Source organism: Maylandia zebra, linkage group LG23, assembly GCF_041146795.1.
Source record: "Maylandia zebra isolate NMK-2024a linkage group LG23, Mzebra_GT3a, whole genome shotgun sequence".
Taxonomy (NCBI): domain Eukaryota; kingdom Metazoa; phylum Chordata; class Actinopteri; order Cichliformes; family Cichlidae; genus Maylandia; species Maylandia zebra.
This window is the reverse complement of record NC_135188.1, coordinates 41,649,535-41,671,739: the sequence shown is the minus strand read 5'-3', so window position 1 is coordinate 41,671,739 and position 22,205 is coordinate 41,649,535. Positions and strand designations below refer to the sequence as shown.

At 42.5% G+C, this 22,205-nt stretch overlaps 1 long non-coding RNA gene across 3 annotated transcripts; it reads right to left on the bottom strand.

Moving 5' to 3' along the window:
- Nucleotides 1-9,113: 9,113 nt before the first annotated feature.
- LOC143415103 (uncharacterized) lies at nucleotides 9,114-12,975 on the bottom strand. Of its 3 annotated transcripts, none has more exons than XR_013095711.1 (5): nucleotides 12,935-12,975; nucleotides 12,196-12,813; nucleotides 11,675-11,827; nucleotides 11,226-11,313; nucleotides 9,114-10,644 (listed from the first exon to the last, which is right to left on the bottom strand). It is a non-coding gene; the product is annotated as an uncharacterized LOC143415103 (long non-coding RNA). The 3 variants fall into 3 exon arrangements; XR_013095712.1 differs by having other exon boundaries at nucleotides 12,196-12,259; nucleotides 12,681-12,970; XR_013095710.1 differs by having other exon boundaries at nucleotides 12,196-12,970.
- Between the last annotated feature and the right edge of the window lie 9,230 nt (nucleotides 12,976-22,205).

Sequence of the window (22,205 nt, the reverse complement as noted above, 5' to 3'; positions counted from 1 at the left end):
AATGTCTTGTGCTTAAGACTCTATGTGAAAGTTAAAATATATATGTTCAGTGCACATAGAGATATAGAGTATATAGTTACATAGTTATACATATCATACAAAAATCCTCCACACGGAGAGTATCCTGTCAAACTCCATCACAGTGTGGTACGGGAATTGCACCACTCAGGACAGAAAGGCTTTACAGCGTGTCATTAAAATGGCACAACTCATCTGTGGAGTACCCCTCCCATCACTACAGGACATTTACAACACTTGGGTCAGGAAAAGGGGTTCATCAAGGACCGCACCCACCCACAGCACACATTGTTCACACTCCTGCCATCTGGCAGATGCTGCCTAAATGTGAAAGCGAGGAGCACCAGACTAAAAAAATGTTTCTATCCACAGGCCATCAGGCTACTAAATCTCGGACTTACTGTCAAACTGTAATTATCCATAACTGTAAATTAGTTGTGTGAAGGGAACCTGCAAAGTAAGAATTTCATTGCTCTGTATAACCATCTGTATTTTGCAGTGTACATCACAATAAGCTTCTTGACTCTTGAATCTTTAGTTTACTACCTTTTGTTTCTGAGTCCTGCATTTGGGTCCTACCTCTGCTTGCCACACAGCACCACCATGAGCAGCAAGTGTTTTTGTCACAAAATGTACTTGATAATGAGGGTGGGAAACTGCAATAACATCTCTCAGGAGTCCCAAAGGCCCAGAGGTATAGCTCTCTCCATTACAACACAGACACAGGTCGGTTCTTTGAAACAGGGGTTTAGTACTTGGGCTTTCTCTGCTTTTTAGTTACACCATTGAGTCTTCAGGCCTTAACGCCAATACACCATTATGCCAATACACAGTGAGAACTGTTTAAATTGAGTGAACGGTACACACACATTAGCAATTTTACAGTACATATATTTAGTCCAAACATAAAATAAAGACAGACAGTCTTTGTGTTACTTTGCCTTGATTTCAATAAACCTTTAGTTTAGCTTAGCAGAGCTTCATGAGTGACATCTGCTCACCTGCAGTCCAAGAAAGAAATATACTCTCATTGTATAGGCAGCACGTTGGCACGGTGGTTAGCATTGTTGCCGCACAGCAAGAAGGTCCTGAGTTCAATTCCACCATCAGGCCGGGGTCTTTCTGTGTGGAGTTTGCATGTTCTCCCCGTGTTTGCGTGGGTTCTCTCCAGGTACTCCGGCTCCCACCGTCCAAAGACATGCAGCTTGTGGGGATAGGTTAATTGGATAATCCAAATTGTCACTAGGTGTGAGTGCGAATTGTTGTCTGTCCCTTTATGTTAGCCCTGCGACAGACTGGCGACCTGTCCAGGGTGTACCCCGCCTCTCGCCCTATGACAGCTGGGATAGGCTCCAGCGACCCTGAAAAGGATAAGCGGATGGATGGATGTATACTCTCTCGTTGTACTCTCTCTTGTGTAATCTCGCTAAGGGTGCTCTCATGAGACATTAGCCCTTACACATTACACATTGTAAACATACACGGCAGACCCAGTGGCATTTTGATGCTTTTTATTAATACTTAGCCGGTTGCTGTTTACAACGCACACAGAGCTGAAGCTCTCCCGCTGCCCGCTCAACATTACCACAACAACCCCATACACAGGACCCAGTACAATATTTAATTCGGCGGGGCGTGATTGCAGATGCCGTGCAGGTGCGTCCGCCTCCTCTGCACGGCACCGCAGGCCACACCCCGTCACATACCCCCATCGCCCGACTGAGGCCGGGGAACCATCCGGCCGAACGTACTCCCCCCACCGCGAGCGGGAGAGGGGATCAGCCCGGACCGTCGGCGCCCCCGGGCCCTGGCCAAGCGACGGGGAGTTGTGAGTTCAGGTGGCTGCCTGCGAACCCAGCAGCGTCGGCGAAGCTGGTCCGGAGGTCGGCCGCGTGGCAGGTGGACGCGGCGCTGTAGGTACGGTCGTGCGCCCCAGCTCGCAGGCGGCTGGGCAGATGTCCGGCAGGCACCGGCCTCTGGTGGAGGTGAGGCCGCTCTGCTCACCCCGCTAACCTCGGGCTTCGGTGGCGCGGACTCCCTTAGCACGGGCACCACCGACTTATCCCGCGGCTTCTCCGCCCCTCCCGGTGGGAGCAGCTCACGCTGCACCTCCACCGCTGCCGGCTGGAGCAGCTCCCCTCGCTGCGCCTCCGGCGCTGCCTCTACCGGCTGGAGCAGCTCCCCTCGCTGCGCCTCCGGGGCTGCCTCTACTGGCTGGAGCGGCTCCTCGGGCGCCGCCATCGCCGCTGCCGGCTCCGCCGCCTTCTTCCGGGGCGCAGGAACGGGCACCAGGCCACCGGGCACCGGGCCCCACGCGAGGTGTGGGGACAGGCGCTGTGGCAGGCTGTGTGCTAGCTGGTCGCAACCTGGGGGCCGGCACGGGCGCCTGCTGGGACTGGATCTCCTCCACTCCAGCGCCATTGGGGAGCGCCGGTGGGGGTGGCGGTGGTGTCGGGCAGGACCGGATCAGCGCCGCCAGATTCTCCATCCTCTGCAGGTGGCGTTCAGTCTGGTCCTGCAGCTCTTCCCGCCTGCGGCGCCACACCGCCGCCTGCTCCTGCTGCGTGGCCGCCAGCCCGGCCACCATTCTCGCCAGCTCCTCCCTCTGCTGGCCCACTCCTGGCTCTGCCGTGCCTCCCGTCCTGGGTTTCGGCACCACTGTAAACATACACGGCAGACCCAGTGGCATTTTGATGCTTTTTATTAATACTTTGGCATGGTGAAATGGAAGTAAAGGACTGAGGTGCGAGACTTCTTGCAGAGTGACAGTGAATTTATTCACAGTGAAAAGGTGAGTCAATAGTTCGAGTCTGTAATCCAGAAAGAGCAGTGCAGTAATAACCCATTTCAATGCGGAGAAACTCACTTACAACAATTTTCTCGCCGACGTGTAATGCTTGTAATTTCCGATGTGCAGATCTGCTTAAAGAAAAGATTCACAAACAAAAATCAGTGCACTGTTCAAAATATAAAACAAAATAAAATGAAAGAGAACAAAAACAAAAATACCAACGCCCGGGTCTTAGGACTTGTCACTGAATATTCCTCCCATCAATAAAAATACCAACCTAAACCTACACAGAGTCAAATCAACACCACCTCAACCTTTTCATATTCATAAACCTATATGTTTTGCGTTCGTGAAACAAAATAGAACCGTTTCCATATTGAGTAATTTGAGCTCTTGAAATGTTTTAATTCTCTTAATTCTGCCAGTTTATTTCAACACTTATTCAATAACTTTTATTCAACTGCTACTTGGTCACTCAAATTTTACCTGTTCAAATTGCCTAGGGTTCAACAAAGTCTAGATCCCCGTTATCATGAAACTTGAACGGGTGTACGATGATTTACTTACAGTAATTTAGAATCATCACTCAACCTAGCTCTACTACTGGCACTGCGTGACTTTTCTCACACTGGAAACCAGAATTTAGTACAGAACTTTAATACCTCAGGCAATCGTGTTCAAGGGCTGCCCCCCCCTTTCTCTTCTTCTTTGTCCGTGTGTTCCTCCTTTTATTAAGTCTCCATCACAATGATGTGGCGCTCTGAAATAAGACTCACACTGTTAATTCATCGTTTTCACTCTGCATCACTGCTCAGGCTGTTTTCTTTTCTTTTTAGTGTACAGTAAACAATTAAGTCGAGGCCTTAAGCCCCAGATATCTCGCACAGGCATCGTTTTCATAACCAAACCGCTCCGGACTCTGCTCCCCAGACCACACAAATGCCCTCTGGGCTTATTATTATAGCAAATTCTGTATTTGACGTTGTCGTGTGCAGCATTGAGCCTTTGTCAGTAAAGCATTCTTCATTGCAGCAGCTGGAGCATTATGTGTCACTTCTTAGTGAATTAAATCAACATTTTGATTTTGGTGCATGGGTATGTATCAGTTTTCACTCCCTCAACGAGTGCATAAGTGTTCATGTGTGTGTTCCTCTTCATTCTAAGTCGGCGCATGCAGAAGTGTGTGTTTGTGGGTTGGTGTATGTTTGTGTTCATCACCTTCCTGTTCTGTAGTTTAGGTAAACCAGCGGCCTGAAGCATGCCTTGGGGTCCTCCCCTCCTCTTTGGGTCTGTTTTCATCCGTTGTTGCAGCTGCCTGCATCTTCTCCTTGTAACTTGACCCTTTTGCTTCTGTAGCTCTTTCAGGGTTTACTCCTGCTGTTGGAGCTTTGCGTCAAGTCTGACGACCTCCTGCTCCAGCAAGCTTCCGCCTGATTACAAGTCCTGTACGTGAAACTCCAAGTCTGACTGATGAGTTCAATTAGCAGCCAGCTCCTCCGGAGCCATGCTCAATTTCTGCTCTGATGCCTTGAGCTCTTACTGAGGGCAAAAACCTCAGAGTCTTTTCCTTCCACGTCAGATCAGAGTCTATTTATGTTGTCTTTCCTTTGCGCCACGGCCTTCTGCAGCTCTTCTGTTCGGCTCTTCTCAGAGGTCAGCATTCTTCTGCTCACCCTCCCTTTTTCTCCGGGCTTAATGCGCGTCTCGTCCCAGCTCTGTCAGCTGACGCAGTCTGGGAATTTCCCCCGTGTAGTGAAACGGGCTTTAGGTTTAGTGCTCTCCGTCTCTGCTGCATGAGATCGCTTTTTTGCAGCACTGTTGACATCCTCAAGTTGTTGTTGTGAGTCCAGCTGCTGTGGCCTTCAGGGGTCAAAGGGTCAAAGATGGTCGCGGAGAGGGCAACGATGGTAGAGGGGAGGGTAGGAGTCCAGGTCAGCTTCGGCTTTCAGAAAAAACAAAAACAAAACAAAACAGGCGAACAGGAAAATGATGTTGTGTTGGCTGTGCTGTGTTGGCTGTGTTATCCCGAGAGGGGAGAAACAACGAGGTCTCCTTTCCCCCCTTTTTTGTTTTTTCTCACCACATAATCAACTCATGACCCCCCAAGTTGACAGGACAACACAGATACGTGTTACTCCACTGAGTGAACATTTAATTTAGCGCTCAATTTCCAATTCGGCACCTTTGGAGATCCATCAACAGGCGGTGCTTACCTCTCATATTTCGGGGCCCATCACTCAGTGGAGTAACACGTATCTGTGTTGTCCTGTCAACTTGGGGGGTCATGAGTTGATTATGTGGTGAGAAAAAACAAAAAAGGGGGGAAAGGAGACCTCGTTGTTTCTCCCCTCTCGGGATAACACAGCCAACACAGCACAGCCAACACAACATCATTTTCCTGTTCGCCTGTTTTGTTTTGTTTATATTTTGAGACGGCTGAAAGATCTGGTGCCTTCACTTGAGCCGCTGGAGTCAGGGGCAATAAACTGGGCACCGCTGCACGTAAACAATGTTCATGGCACCACTCGCTCCATCCTGTCACGCGTCCCTGAGCCCAGTCGATCTGTGGGTTGTGTTGTGTGAGCCATGGGAACCCCAAGACCAATGGTGTGCCGGGGGCTCTAAACAGAAACAGGGAAACTTTCTCGACATGGTTACCAGAAAGAACTAAGGTCAGATCGGCTGTGCGATGAGTTATTTCCGCTAACGGGCTGCCGTTAAGAGCCGACACTTGAAGAGGCTCCTGGAGAGGAACTGCAGGAAAACCCAACCTCCTAGCGAGCGATTCGTCCAGAAAACTCTGTTCGGCCCCAGAATCCACTAACGCACTACACAGATGGGTGTGAGATTGAAAAACCAACTTAGCAGAACAACTCAGATGGGAGGCAGCGTTCATGGTCTCACCCGTCAGTATTCCCACAGCTACTGACGGGCTGGGTCGTTTCCCCGAGAGGGGCATGCGTCAGCAAAATGTCCCTTCTTCCCACATGCAAAACACTCCCCCGTCTGGCGTCTCCTCCTCCAATCTGCGGAGCTCAATCGTGCTCCGCCTAGCTGCATAGGCTCCTCCACCTCCGTAGGTCGCGGGTCCGTCCCTCTCCATTCCAGAGCCGGCAATTCCGCCCGCCACCTAGCGCCTCCCGGCGTCCGCCTGCCGAACTCCTGCAGGTGGTCGTCGAACCTAATACATAAATCAATCAACGTACTCAAAGTGGTAGGCAAGTCTTTTGTAGCCAACTCACGCTTCAGTCCCTCATTCAGACTGTTCAAGAAGGCGCCCCGGAGCACCGTTTCCTCCCAACCAGTCTCCTCAGTGAGGATCCAGAAGTCCACCGAGAAGTCAGCGACGCTCCTCCGGCCCTGCTTCAAGGTAAACATCCTATGCGCAGCACTGTCAGGGTTAGTTCCTTTATCAAAAACGCTACGAAACTTGCTCAAAAACTCAGTGTAAGAAATCTGAGGCTGGGAGTTCAGGACCGCTTGCGCCCACAGCAAGGCTCGGCCCGTCAACAGCTCCACCATCAAGGCTATTTTAGAACCATCAGTGGCGTAGGCCTGAGCCTGCTGCCTAAAGATGAGGGCACACTGCGTCAAAAATCCCCTACTCTTGTCTAATTCCCCAGAAAATTTTTCTGGGACAGGCAATGAATGTTCCCGTGGTGGCGGAGGAGGGGAGGGAGGCAGTGGGCAAGCAGCAGCGACGCTGATTGGGGGTGGCGCTGGTGAAGGGCCCCCCGCAGCTCCAGACGGAGATAGCAGCATACCTTTTAGCGCCGTCACAACCTGGATTAGCGCTGATTGCTCCCTGGAGACATGGTGTAACATTTCCTCGTGGCGTTCTAATTGCCCCGCCTGGAGCGACAGCTCGCGCCGCCAGGATGACGAGTCTGCTGAGTCCGCTTGGCTGGAACGTTCTGTCATGGTGAAATGGAAGTAAAGGACTGAGGTGCGAGACTTCTTGCAGAGTGACAGTGAATTTATTCACAGTGAAAAGGTGAGTCAATAGTTCGAGTCTGTAATCCAGAAAGAGCAGTGCAGTAATAATCCAAAACCGCTCCTATGACTTCTCCCCTCAGTGACAGTGCTGTAATAATCCAAAACCGCTCCTTGACTTCTCCCCGCAGTGACCGTGCTGTAACAATCCAAAACCGCTCCTTGTGCCGGCTCCTCCTCCGATCTCTGAATCCTGGGGGCAGATGAGAAAAACACACGCACTGTAACTCAACCGTTCTCTCTTTCACAAGCTGAGTATGCTAGCCACGATTACGCTACCCGGTTTAGTTCAACGTTCCAGCGTTGGTTGTGACTCGACTGCACCGTTAAATAGGGCTGCTTCAGATCAGCTGTAGCCGGCGAAATAATTACGTACAGGTGCGACGCTTCCAGCTCCGGACCCTCCCCTCCGGTCAGCTGCCGTGCCGTGCCACGGCTTCCGGAGGTACATGTCTCCGCAGCAAAACACAAGCACAAGATGGAGAGGAGAACACGACGCAGTACACACAAACACCCCCAAAAGGTGGCAAGGTAATCGGTGAGGACCACCTAACCGTGACATACTTAGCTGGTTGCTGTTTACAACGCACACAGAGCTGCAGCTCTCCCGCTGCCCGCTCAACATTACCACAACAACCCCATACACAGGACCCAGTACAATATTTAATTCGGCGGGGCGTGATTGCGGATGCCGTGCAGGTGTGTCCACCTCCTCTGCACGGCACCGCAGGCCATGCCCCGCCACACACATATACATTTTAAATGAAGACATTTTTAACCTTAAATTATATATTCATGAAATTACACAATCCATGATAAATCAGTCATCCAAATCACGAGCTCTAAATAGAACATTGTTTAACTGCATTTACAAGATGCCGGACTAGAGCAGCGCAGATACTGAAGGACCCGTCCCATCCTGGCAACAAACTGTTCCAACTTCTGCAATCTGGTAGAAGGTTCCGCATCTTCCAGGCAAGGACAGAGAGACTCAAGAGGAGCTTCTATCCCCAAGCCATCCGTGCCCTAAACACACACACCCGCCCTCTCACATCATCTATAATTGACTGAGACAGGACTCTCTTCCAGACACTAAACCAAGGCACAATGTACATTTCAAATTCCTTTAATTTTAAATATGTTTATATTGTCTATCCTGTAAAATAGTCAGATGTCTATTCATATTAATGTACAGAATTCACCTGCTTGCTGCTACTACTGCACATTCACCCAGTGTACATACTATATATATATATATATATATATATATATATATATATATATATATATATATATATATATATATATAATGTTCTTCCTCTACACCCCCCCCCCAATTTTTTGCACATGTCGAGGAGCGTGTCAGGCTACATTTCACTGTGTGTTATACTTGTATAACTATGCATGTGACAAATAAAGAACCTTGAACCTTGAACCTTGAAGAGGCAATGAGAAGCCTGGCATGCCAGACTGCTAGACCCTGCTATGTGTCAAGAACAGGGTCCCAGGTGCTCCACACTATATCTGTGCAGTTTTATCTCAAACGACTGCATGATTCCAGAGAACTTAAATGACCTTTATGCTCAAATGAAACAGGTTCAATAGAATGCGATGACATATCAAAAATTCAGTGAAAATCTTTGATAATTCTCATGAAAATCTAAGTGTTTCTTCTTCTTCCTCACCTACTAAACATTTGTGCAGATGTTCATCTGTTTAATGTCAAACTGCTGCCATACTCTTGAGAAATTAAAGCACAACTCTGCTCAAATTGAATCATTTGAAAGGTTTGTGATAACTTAATAAACAACAAATTACACCACAATTATGATATCTGATATCACATAAGATAACAGATATCATAATGATATGAAATTCTCAATGCATTTCTCATTTTTTTGACTCACACTACAAGCTTAAAAATTGTCATCTCAAACAGCTCAAACAATATTCTTTAGAAAATAAAGAACAATTATGCTCATTTCATTATATCACTCTGCTGAAAGGTTTATTAATATTCCTTATCACAATATTCCTTTCCAGTTTTGAAGATCAATTCATTTTATTTCAATCAATAACCTTTTTTGTTCATTCTTATTAACACAAACTTGCCAACATGATGTTTTTTACTTTTCACATACATATATAGGATATGGAGTACAGTTGAATGTTTATCATGTAGTCCTGTGTACAGAAATGGTTGCAGAACTTGAGAAACCGGAGATGAACTTAACAGCTTGAATGCTGGAGTTTCATCAAAACACAGATGCAAAATCAGGGGAACACTGGAGCCAGGAATACACTGAAAAAAATATGTTGTTGGATTTACTTAATTCAATGGTGGACATTTGTTGCACACAGATGTTTTGCTTTGGCAGCAACTTAAACAATTGAGTTAAATTAACACAATTTATTCATGTTCAATAAACCTGTGCAATTTGTGTTGATAAAATGTGACTTAAACATGTTTTGATGAAGTAATTTGAGCTCTTGAAATATTTTAATCCTTCACAATTTTCTCACTTTATCCCAACACCATTCAATAACTTTTACCCAATACTACTTGGTCACTTAAATACTACATGTTATCTTCAAATTACATTTTGCTATTATATTCTAGTATCAAATACACAATTTTCAAATGGAGGCCTTATAACAGATTATATTGTTCTCTTCCAAGATGGTTGCTGGCATCCACCAGTAACCTTTCAAAACAAAATGTCTAATTTCACTGCATTGACAGTAGGTAAAGAATTAAACTGACATTACTCCACTACTGAATCTACATAAATCAACAGTTAAATAATGTCAGTTCTTCCGTGTTCTCTGGAATCAATCACAGCAAAGAAATTAGACTCTTTCTTTTGAAAAATGTTGGGAAAGAACAATACAAAACATTCTATTTAAGGCCTCTGACGTCAAGATTCAGTTAAACAACAATTATAACTAAACAATTTGAGGTAATGTTAGTTTCCATTAACATTAAATTAGGTTACTGAATTGGCAAACACCTTCCTATTAACATTACCCATTTTACCCCAATAACTAAAGAAATTAGCACTTGCAGGTCAAAACCTTTATTCAAGAGATGCAAAAATAACATTGATACAGTGACTGTCAAAAATTACGGCACTGATCATACTGTGACATCTTGGTTCAAAACAGCAAGCTTAGAAATATTCAACGTTCCTTACTTCAACTGAATGAAACTGAAAATACCATTTCACACGGCCCATATGGGATATTTAGACTGCATAACTGTTCATGCTACATCTCTTCACTAGTAAAAGAAAGAAAAAATACAAAGAGAAATTTAAAAATGCTGCCAAACAGACAGAGAACTTGTACAGAGCAAAAGGAAAAACAAACAACAACAACAACAAAAAAACGGCTCGTCCTCATGGCAGTTGCAGTGTATATAAAAATGAACCCTGCGATCTGTTCCTGGAATTGAGCTTCAAAAATGCAGCAGAACAAGTGTGAGATTTAAATGTCTTCTCACCTAGAGCTGGTCACCTCACATGCATAACAGTGAGCTTCGTTGCAGGAGCAGTTTTGTCTTAGTTGTGAGCTTTTCTTGAGAGCTGAGTTGCTTCCAACTCCATTACCACCCTTTGAATCACCTCAAAAGTGTAGCAGAGTTGTGATGGGTAACTCATATTGAAGGAATAAAAAAGGTCCAAACAGCATGGCTACTGCAAAGGTCACGTTATCCAGATCTTGAAGAACTACTATACCCTCGATGATGATGCCAACGTCAGAAAAGTCATTGCCTGGTGCATCCTCTGGAGACAGATGTTCATTGTGGTTTTCTCAATCTGTGCAGTGGCCTCAGTCAAGTCCTGGTTAAAAACAAAACATTTCTTTAAGATTCCTTTTTAAACTCATCTCTTTTGAATCTACCAGTTCTAATGTTAGAGTAATTTAAACCAATGCAAGCAACATAGTAAATAGCTATAGCCAAAGAGTGGCCTGCCATGCTGCCATTCATGGTCTAACAGAGTTTCTAAGAGAGGGTGAAAAACATAATTTCAAATGCTTTACATTAGTTTTTCTTAGAAAGACACCGGCCCATCAGAAATCCAGGTTTTGTCACTCAGAAGATGTTAGAATTTAGACTTTCAGCCCCACAATTTGGTTAGCTGTTGGTCTTTTTTTTTTTCAAACAAAAGCTAATGTAAATATTGGTGGGATTTTCCTTTGTTCACTAGAATGACAAATTTAAAGTTTTTTCACACTGATGTGACCCCTAATACAGGGGTGGGGCCTCAAGGGCCGGCGGCTGAGTTCACTACCAGGCCTCATGTGAACTTCAAATTATTAAAGAGGACTACTGGTCCTAACTGGTCCAATGAGGATCAAGTGGATAACTAAATGCATTTTTAAATGTTGCAAAGCCACAATCTACTCATAAAACACTCACCATGAACTCCTGCACCAAGATGTTGCAATTGTCTTTCACACAGATGCGGAGCACTTTGATGAGACTCCCTTTGAGCATTAATGTCATCCTAAAGTATTATAACAAAGAAAACAGAGATTTGTGAACTTTTCAGTAGCACAGAAGAAAATGATCCCAGACCAAAACTTAAACCAGTCAACATGCAACACCAGCATCTACAAAGCAATATCAAAAGTTCCTGTTTGACATCCACTTTATGGATATATAGTTTCCAGAACATTTATTTTTTTAAAAAGATCAATTTTTCTCAGTGGGCCAGTAAATGCATGACGAAAATTATGGCATCCTTTCGGTGGAATCAGTACTCACAGGTAATAGTTGACTGTTTCAATGGATGCAGCATAAAAATCTTTTACTGACCTAATGCAATACATATACACTTTGTAGTTAAAGAATTTTAAAGTTCTTACTGTCATCATGGCAGCTACATCCTTTAGCTTTGTGCCCTGTTCCCCCGATCACTTTGCAAACACTTTCAGCAGACTGTCAGAGAGAAACTCAGCTCCGTCAGAAACCTTGACTGTAAAGGCATGGTTGGGATGCACTGGAATGCTGCATTTCATCTGAAATGACATAAAATTATTTTGAAATAACAGCAGGCACTGTGCTTGGTTAATAATCAGTAATGTTTTGTTGAATAAAAACTGTGTTTCCAGATCTTATGGGATTAAAAAAATGTTTATTTCTGATTTGCAACCCAAGAACCCACAAGTTACAACCTCATTTTAGTTCAAGTGTGCATTAATGTGAGTCCAGTAATCACCTTTCTGACAATACATACAGGTATAAGTTAAACCTATGGCAGATTTTGGATTTCTCAGTTGTATTAATAGGGTGGTCTATTTGAGTATGCATGCACCTAATAATTATAAAAAACCTATTATAATTAAGTTACAGAAACCTTAAGCGAAAATAGAATATACTTTCTTACCATAACACCTTGAACCCACAATCCATCAGCTGACTCCTGGTGAAATGCAGAATAGATGTGGTCTCTCAATGTGCATCAACAAAAACAAAAACAAAAACAAAAGGACAGCAGGTGAGGGCAGGAGGGGTAGGGATGTAAGCTAGCATAATGCTGCTGATGATATTAGCTAAAGCTGTTCAATGTCCAAAATCTCACTAACACCACGGTGCAGTAAATACACAATGTAACTGAAGAGTCAGTTGACAAATCTATTCACACAGAAAACCAAATTATGTTATGAGTGCCTCGTAATTAGGTTTAATGTGATATTATGGCTCTTGTGCCAAAGACAAATTCAAATGAAAAAGCGCCAATTCTTTGACAACAGATAAAACAGCAAATAAGCTAACGGCTCTTTTTTTAGCATGTTACATGGCGGCACTTTAGACGTTTAACTACATTTGGCTGAAATATGGTAAATATTAATTCAAAAAATCAAGACATACCAAAAAACGTAGAGTTGGCTGCTCGACTTGACTGAGATGGATGCATTTTTTAAACCACGATCCAAAGCCCGCGAGATGAAATCACGCGTGGTTTCACGAGATTTAACGTTGCTATCTTATTGACTTACTTCACCTGAACATGATATAAACAATTTAATACACCCTTTCTGCATATCATGTAGTTTTTACACTATATAGTTACATTTATCTTTAAAACATGAGGCAATTGTGTTAAATACATGCAAGATGCTTACATAAATCCAAGAGATGGCCAGTCCCTTTTTTTCAGTGTAGTTTTGCACTCCTTGCTCTGTGTTCCCAAGTTTTTATTCTAGGGAAAATTGCGGAGCGCAAAAAATTGGAAACATGGAGAAAGTAACGTAAAATTATGACGGTAGGACATTACAAAGGACAGTGGAAGATGGAGAAAATAACTGCAGAATGAATAACAAGACAATGGGGTTAACCTACATAGAGGAGAACAGGAGTACTAGACAGGGGAGGGCGATAAATGCAGATGAAACCGAAACACCAAGGAACAAATCAGGATTAACTAGACGAGGGGAGTAAAAATCAATATCAAGCACTTGGACTATCAAAGTAAAGCAGGAAGTAACACGAAGACACATACAGTCAACAGGAAGGGGGATATGACTGAATGGGAGACAAATAAATAGGGAAACAGACAACCAGGGCACAAAGAGACAAGACAGATACAGGGACACAAATAGGAAACAGAAAATTATCATAAAAGAAGGTAAGTTGGAATAATAAAAACCAAGTAGATAAACTGCATTATAAAGAGAAACTACAGATGATATAATCAATTCTAAAGGAAACTAAACAAATCTAATATACAAAAAGCCAAACTCAAACACAATAGATTCTCAAAAACATCAGGAACATCCAGTGGACAAAAAGGACAATCTTTAGAATAACTAACAAAGAAAACTATAAATACTAAATCAGAATGAAAATATATCTGGAGCAGATGTTAAAAGGTAATATTCAAACTGAAAACTTCAACAAATCCCGGGATTATGACAGAAGCAAGTTTTAGATTTTAAGAAATAGATGTTAGTGACACATACACATTAAGTGATATGGTTTCCGAAAGAGACTCAGGCGCAGGCCAGGGTATTCCTTTAAGCGAAGAACAGTGCGTTTATTCACAGTGAACACAATCACCAAGTGGCTATATACAACGTGCAGGGGAAACGGGTCCGGGTCGCCAGGGTCCGTGGGAAACAGGGTTAGGGAGAAGGGTGCTCCACACTTTCTGTATAAAAGTTCCTCCTCAGTCACTCCTCTCAGAATCGGGTTCCAAAAAAATGATCTAAACACAAAATGTCGGGGTAGCGGGATAATTCCAAAAGATTCTCAAAATACAGGTTGGCAGATACACAAGTTTAACTGACGCTGATAGCTCAAAGATCCAGCGAAGACTAGTGCAGACTCGCCATCTAAGTAGTGCAGTAATCAGCTGGGATCAGCGGCCAGTGCGGTGATGAGCAGGTGTGTGGGCCAGCAGCGGGAGCCCGCAATGAGCGTCGCCACGGCGAGAGAGAGAGTGAGAGAGAGCAAACAAACCACAAACATATTGCCCAATAGAGGATCGACCAGCGGGGCACAGGGACCATGACATTAAGAAGCGATGCAGCTACAACTACATTAGACTGCCATCAGATAGAGAGAATAATAGAAGTCACATGACCCAAAAAGAAAGTGAAAGGACATTTATAAATCCAAAGTCACACATCATCTACACCAGTGTGAACAATAAACCAAGGGACGACAACTTCACAGCACAGTTGGACATTCAGGTACGGTAACATTGTGTTAATAATCCAATGCAAGAAATCCAGTTATTAAATTATTAAATTGACCGGACTAAGTCATCTCTACCATTTGGTTCAGATGTGTCAAGTTAAAAGAATTTAGTTTCTTGAAGAATTTAAAGAATTTACTAATTTTTTAATTTACTGTATTTTCTGTTTGTTTAATTCACAATTAGTTGATGACAAATGGAAAAAATTATAAATATCTTGTCAGGTAAGCTTTTTTTTCATATCATATTCATTGTTGGTGATTTTCTTGCCACCCTTTGCCCTTAATATATTGTCATACTTATACATAGATACACGTAGTACTGAGCTACACGAATAAAACTGGCTTGACTTGACTCAACAGAAATAAGGAAATGCTGGAGACTGGAGTGATCTTGATCTGAATTTCTTTTAGATGTTTATAAAATTATTTTATAATTTAGTAGTTACCATAACGTCCTTTGATTTAAAAGTCAAAAAATCATTTCATTTAACTTAAAATCTAATGGAACTGAACTGAATATAGAAAAGTGTTGCTAACATGTTTTTACTTTGTTATATTTCAATTGCAGGAATGTAAGTGTGAGATCTGTGGATTTCACACTTACACTTTGATTCTGAAGTGATTCTCAGCTGAATAAATTTTATACATTCAAATTGTTACAGCAGCACAAACCTCTGAGTCACAATGTGGAATTCACATAGTTTCACATGGTGACACAGAAATGCTTATTTGGTTATTTCAGGCTTCTGACATTGCAGGTAGTAGAAAACAGATGTCAGCCTATCTCAGTAGTACACCCCTCAAGTGTTTTGTTTGTTTGTTGTGTTATTTTGTGTTTGTTCATAACACTGTTGTGTAAACTGTAAGTGCACACTAAATCCTATTGTATTTTTCTGAATGAACAGTGCAAGAGAGCGAGACCTGCAGCTTGTCAGAGATTACAAGCCTCACAAAGATGTCCAGCATCTCAGAATTATGCTTCATGGACCACCAGGTGCTGGAAAGTCCAGCTTCATCAACTCTGTGGACAGTGCTTTAACAGGCAAAATCGCAACTCGAGCATTGGCAGATGCAACCTCTAATGCAGTACATATGAGGATGTATCTATTCTTATCATAGATGCACACCTTTGAGGTTTTCTATGACTACAGGAGCGCACTGCAGTGGTAGCTGCATTATAAGCATTAAACTATAAACGAGTGAAAAATAGTCAGCACAACTAGTGTGTAAATAATTCTGAAAACTGTTTAGAATCTTTAGTATCTGGCACTAATATAACAACACCACATTTTTTATTTAATTAATTCAATTCAATTTTATTTATATAGCGCCAAATCACAACAAAAGTCGCCTCAAGGCGCTTCATAGATACAGAGAAAAACCCAACAATCATATGACCCCCAAGGGGCAAGCACTTTGGCAACAGTGGGAAGGAAAAACTCCCTTTTAACAGGAAGAAACCTCCGGCAGAACCAGGCTCAGGGAGGGGCGGCCATCTGCTGCGACCGGTTGGGGTGAGAGAAGGAAGACAGGATAAAAGACATGCTGTGGAAGAGAGACAGAGGTTAATAACAGATATGATTCAATGCAGAGAGGTCTATTAATAAATAGTGAGTGAGAACGGTGACTGGAAAGGAAAAACTCAATGCATCATGGGAATCCCCCGGCAGCCTACGTCTATTGCAGCATAACTAAGGGAGGATTCAGGGTCACCTTACAGTACAGGACATTTAAAATTCAGAAAGGAAATCCAGAAACTTTTTACTCTTTTGTCTTCACTGACACCATGGGGCTTGAGAGGGGTGCCGAGAAAGGAATTCATCTAGAAGACATCAAACTTGCCATTAGTGGACATGTCAAAGAAGGTTACACGGTATGATGTTTTTCATCCAGATGCTTGTACACAGTCTGTGATACAGAAACTGTATGGTGCAAAAAAGTTTAATTGATTTTGCTTTTTTTCCCAGTTCAAACCCACAGCTCTCTTGCAGGAATCAGATCCTAACTACAACAGTTCTCCTACTTTAGATGACCAAATTCTGGTTTTTGTTATTCCTGCTGACACAGTGAGTATAATCAATGATGAAACTTGGAGGAAGATGAAAGAAGTCAGACTACATGCTCGTGATAAAGGTGAGAGCAGATGTTCTACATGTGTGATGTCACGATTTCAAATACTAGAAAAACATGAGATAAAATGATTGCATTGCTTTCTGTATTGGCAGGGATCCCACAAATAGCTCTCATCACTAAAATTGATGGAGCCTGTCCTGGGCCCTATTTCAGGAAGCCGGTTTAGAAAACTCAGAGTGAAAAACGATACTCAGGGTTGAGTAACCCCGAACTGTCCAACTCGGAATATTCGGTTTCAGAAAGGCTGATAACAATTAGTTCAGTCAACGCGGAGTTGCTTTAACCCCAAGTTAAGCGCGCGCACGAGGATACATAAAGCCCTGATTAGTGGAGCACAGATTAAGCGAGTCACCATGGAGACGGAGGGAAAGAAGGCGCGGTCAATGTATCTTACAGCGCTTGAGGCCGAAATTCTGATGGCAGCATATGCCGATAACATGCAAATTGCGCGGAAAAAAAGTAACAAAGCCTCAGCTGCAAAAGAAAGGGAGCATGCATGGCAAAACAAAGCCAACAGAGTCAATGCGTGAGTGTTAATTTAAACATTGATCTAGGGATTTCCACCCATTTAACACGTTATTTTATTATATTTTATTTTATTTTTTATTTCATACATTTTATTTTGTGATGTGATTTGAGTGCAGGTGCAACCCAACAGGCCCCAAACGTTCCTGGCAGCAAGTAAAAATGAAATATAAAAATATAGTCCAAACAGGTAAGGTGTAATTGTATTATGAGCCATAGTGCTTGGTCTGTTTGTCCGATGTAAATCAATTGCAGTTAGAGGCTACATTAATTTCCCCTCTGTAAGCACTTATTGAAATTATCTGAGCACATTACAAGTACATATTTGCTTACTCTGTATGCTCAAATGTGACCCGTTATAGCCAACATAAAAAAAGCGGAGGCCTGAAAAACAGGTGGGGGTCCTCCTCCACCACCACTCACAGAGGCTGAGCAGTTGGCTTCCACATTTGTGATAATGTTGGCAGCATCATATATGATCTTCACAGTGCAGAGAACACAAATTAGCATCCATTACTATAATGAAATAATTTGTTAGTTTGAAATGCTACAGGGAACTATGTACCTGTACATTAATGCTGTGGAAAGACTTCCTGTTCACATAGTCTCCTTCATTTACTGAAGGAGCAATGATTGGAATGCGAGTGCCATCTATACAGCCAATCACGTCTGGGAACCGTGAGAATAAATGTAAAATTTAAGTAGTAGTTCAAATATCACCACATCATAAATTAAGTTTTGTTCATCCTGATACCTGCAATTTTGTGGCATCCCTCTTTGATAAATCTTGTGGGTCTATGACCGGGGAACACCACAAACGAGTACAGGAGACGTTTCAGTGCAACTGTAACATTCCTGACTGCCCGACAGACGGTAGCCTTGGAAACGTGCTCAGCGTCACCAATATTATACAGAAAGCTCCCGTTTGCAAAAAACCGAAGTGCAATACGAATAATATGCAATGAACTGAGAGCATGTCCGCGATGTGTCACATGCGTAATATATGGCCTGAGGATGTTATTCAAATAACTTATAGATTGTGCTGAGAAACGGTAACGTTCACACAGAAAATCATCAGGAAATGATAAAATGTCCGAACGCGCTCTAATCACTCTCTGCGGAGAGCTCTGCGGAGAATTTGGGCTTCAACATCTACTGGCTCTTCAAGGAAGGGGCACGCCATGTCTGACACTTCCTACAGTCAGGTTTCTGACAAAGAGGCGGAGAAAGTCAGGGTTAGTTGAAGTAAACCTGCTAGGGGGCAGGTTAGCTTCACGGAGTGTGTCGTCATAGTAACTCACTCAGAATTAATCTAAACTCGCTTTGTGAAACCGAAAACCCAGAGTTTTTGTTAACTCAGGGTATACTTACTCAGAGTTTGCACTAAACCGGCTTCCTGAAATAGGGCCCAGAAGTCAAAAAAGACATAAAGAACGCCTACAGGAGCAAGCACTTGAATCAGCTGGTATGTTCCAGGACTTTCATAAGTTTCATGAGTTTGTAGACAGTTTACACATGGATGTCACATCTGAAATTCAGCTGTACATTTCAGTATATTTGAACAGAAACGTCAGCTATAATGAGTACAAATATTTGAATAAGTAATTTATAATAATCGTAATTATATAATTATTAATTATAGTAATTATATAATTGTCACTAGTGCAACAACACAGTTTCAGTTTTTTAAATGTAATATTGTTTAACCCTTGTATGGTGTTCGGGTCTGTGAGACCCGTTTTCAGTTTTTCTCAAAAGAAAAATTAAACAATTAATTATTTTTTCAACCTGAAATTCATTGGCTTTGGCTTATTTTCTGTGAAGAACATAAATCCGAACTAATTTTCAATGACCTCATACTGTACCTCCCCCCCCGCATTTACATTACATACAAGGTGTTCGGGTCCACTGGACCCAGGTCTAATAAAAGTGTTGAAAGTGTAGGTCCTGTGTTCCCACACTCTGTCTTCCTCCTTTCTGGTGCTGCTGATAGTGTTTTCTTCCCCTCCTGCTCCGCACAAAGTTGCAACATTGTTGAAAATTCAACTATCGACACCGTCTGCTCTTACATTCCCACACATTTTACCCTCTTTCTTGAGGGATCCAAATTTTATTTTCTCATACCCTGTCCCACCTGCAAATTAGGGGCATAATACTATAAATAAGACTTTGCCAGTGTGGTTCTTTATCACAACTGATCAAGATGGCAAAAGGTTATCTGCTGCGAGGGCCGTCCAATTGATTTTGGAAGAGAGAGGGGCTTCAGATGATGATGTTGACAAAGAGGTTTCAGAATATTTCACATTTCTGAAAATTCAGAGTCTGACAGTGAAGAAGAGGATGAGGTTGAGCACCATTTAGTAACAAAACAAAGACGAGCACCCCATCTGCTGCCAGCTCCAGGACCAGAACAAGCCCACCAGACAGCAAGTGAAGAAATATGGATGTCAATAACTGGTGAAATTGAATGGTCTTCTTGCCCAAGAAATGAGCCACCCTACAGAGCTGTTACTGTGATAAGCCAGGACCAACACGGCTGACAGTTACTCATGTGCAGGACATCAAGTCTTCATTTTAGCTTTTCATCCCAGATTCCATCCAGAAAATTATTCTGGATTGCAGTAATCTAGAAGGACGGTGTGTTTTTGGAGAGAGGTGGAAGGAGATGGACCAAATTCATCTAAGAACCCCAAAGGCCTACTTTGGGGTTCTTATCCTTGCAGGAGTTTTGAGGTCCAAAGGGGAACCCACAGAATCCCTGTGGGATGCAGAAACCGGCAAGAACCTTTCCATGCATCAATGTCTCTGGAAAACTTCCACAAAATTTCCAGGATTATCCGTTTTGATAACCGAGACGACAGACCAGCTCGACGGCAGTGAGACAAGCTAGATCATGCCATCAAGACAGTGTGGGATAAGTGTGTGCACCACCTGCCCCTGTTTTACATCCCTGGGCCTAATGTCACCATTGATGAGCAGCTGATCCCATTTAGTTGTGAAACATATTGCTTCACGTGTAAATGTGTTGTCTTTCCACTCACTCCACTTGATTACAACTGATTTATTTTTTTATGACATTTTATAAAAAAAAAAAAAAAAAAAACGAGAAGCACATTCATTCATAAATGTGATCTAACAAAGTTAAAGGAAAAAAATTAACCATGTTTACTGTTCATATGGTTTGTAATTGGGATGAAGTAAATATCTGTTGAGTAATTTAACATAAAATTGTTTGATAGTGTTAATTTGGAAAGCCAAAACTCTAGCGGGTCCACCAGACCCATGAACACTGGCTGAGTAACAAAAATATGAACACCACACAAGGGTTAAACTTAGATGGACACAGTGAATGTGGTCCTGGGTATTCCACTGAACTGCATCTTCCTCGTGAAGAACTACCACAAAGAAACTGATACGAATAACGATGTGGATTCACTGATACTGAGTGTACTGAAAAAGACCATTGACTATGGAGAGGACTACCTGAATGACATACAATCCTGACCTGTAATCAATGTGTGAGGGAGCTAGAAAATGAAAATGTTCAGTTACTCTTCAAGTGATTTTGCTCATGTTTCATTTGCCATCGCTACAGTCACAGTCACACAAAAAGGGTGTGAAAAGAAACTTATTTTCTTTTGCTAATTAAATCCAAATAAATATATATATAATATATCTCAAAATGGTAACTGCATGAAGAATGACACATACTGTATATGCTTGTACACTGCTATCTGCCGTATAACTCAAATAAATCGTTTAGTGAAGAACTACCACTGTCAGGGCTCTGTGTGCGGGCAGGCAGAGAGGAGGATCCAAACGCAGGACTCAGACACTAACTTGAAACTCAAAGACCTCAGCTTTATTGCTGGTACGAAAGCAAAACATGAAGTGAACATGGACTATGGAGAACAGAAACACACAGGCATAATCTGATGGTACGACGCGACACCGAGCATGGGAAAACACAGGGCTTAAATACACAGGGTAGTAATGAGGGAATGGGCAACAGAAGGAAGACACAGCTGGGGGAGATCAGGGCTAACGAGACGGGGGCGCTAAGCTGCACACTAACATAAGACAAAGACTTTCACAATAAGACAGGAAACAAGAAGTACTAAACCAGATGCAGACATGACACTGAGAGACAGACTAGACACTGAACAGAAACTGTAATACACATGAGAACCCAAAACCTAAGAACTGATCCCTCACCAAGAATAACAGAAACAGATCTATAATGATAATAATAAACAAAGCACCAGAACATCAGAAAACAATCCATAATGCAAAAATAAACCAAAACATAATAAACTCAAAATACTGGGTCCAACGGACCCAGAACCGTGACACATCTCAAAGAACTACCACAAAGAAATTGTGACAGATAACAACGTGGATTCACTGATACTGTGTGCACTGAAAAAGATCATTGACTATGGAGAGGACTACCTGAATGACCAGGATATGAATGATTGAATGAATGGTCCAGGAGGACGATATTTCGTCCCACTATATACTTGAGTGTATATTGTTGGGTTGAATAATCCTGGCCTGTAACAAATGTTTGAGGGGGATAGAAAATGTAAATGCTCAGTTACTCTTCAGGTTATTTTGCTTTGCTGTTATTACAATCATAATCACACAAAAAGTGAATTTCATCAGAAACTTTATTGTACTGATTTTTGTCTTGTTTTTATTTTATTTCACTTTTTTTTCTTTCGTAAATTAAATCCAAATAACCTTCACAGAAAATCAATATGTACTTTTCGTTATTTACTGTATATTCAAAATGGTAACTGCATGAAGAATGACACATATATGCTTGTAACCTGTTGCCTGCTGTGTAACTCAAATAAATCATTTCAACCCTCGATGTGAGACTGTCCTCTGTGAATCAGTGATTTCTTGTTTTCTAAACTGTAATGAGAGTTTAGAAGCGGAAGAGGATGGATAGATATTTAATGACTTAGGTTATCAACCCATACAAGCATCCAGGTAATTATACAAGTCCAAATTAGGACTTGTATATGTTAG